A 398-nucleotide genomic window follows, 5' to 3' on the forward strand; every position below is an offset into this window, starting at 1 on the left:
CCAATTTTCTCTCTAATTTTCCCAATTTCCCCATTTCTCTCCCCATTTTTCCCTCCCCAGCTGCCCTGCTGGTTCTCACTGTGGCCACAGAAGCCACTGATGGCTACCGAAGGTTCCTCAGCTCAGCCCAGAGCTTCAACTACAGCGTGCAGGTGGGAATTTGGGGAAATTTGGGGATTTTGGGGGAATTTGGGGAAATTTGGGAAAAATTGGGGAGTTTGGGGAAAAAATTGGGAGAAAATTGGGGAGAAATTGGAGGAAATTTGGGTTTTTTTGGGAGAAATTGGGTGAAAATCAGTATTTTTTTGTAGAAATTGGGGGAAAATTGGTGGTTTTTGGAGAAATTGGGGAATTTTGGGGTTTTTTTGGGGAATTTTGGGGTTTTTGGGGGGAATTTG

The sequence above is a fragment of the Lichenostomus cassidix genome, unplaced genomic scaffold, assembly GCF_008360975.1.
Source record: "Lichenostomus cassidix isolate B80296 unplaced genomic scaffold, HeHo_3.0 HiC_scaffold_34, whole genome shotgun sequence".
NCBI classification, from domain to species: Eukaryota; Metazoa; Chordata; class Aves; order Passeriformes; family Meliphagidae; genus Lichenostomus; species Lichenostomus cassidix.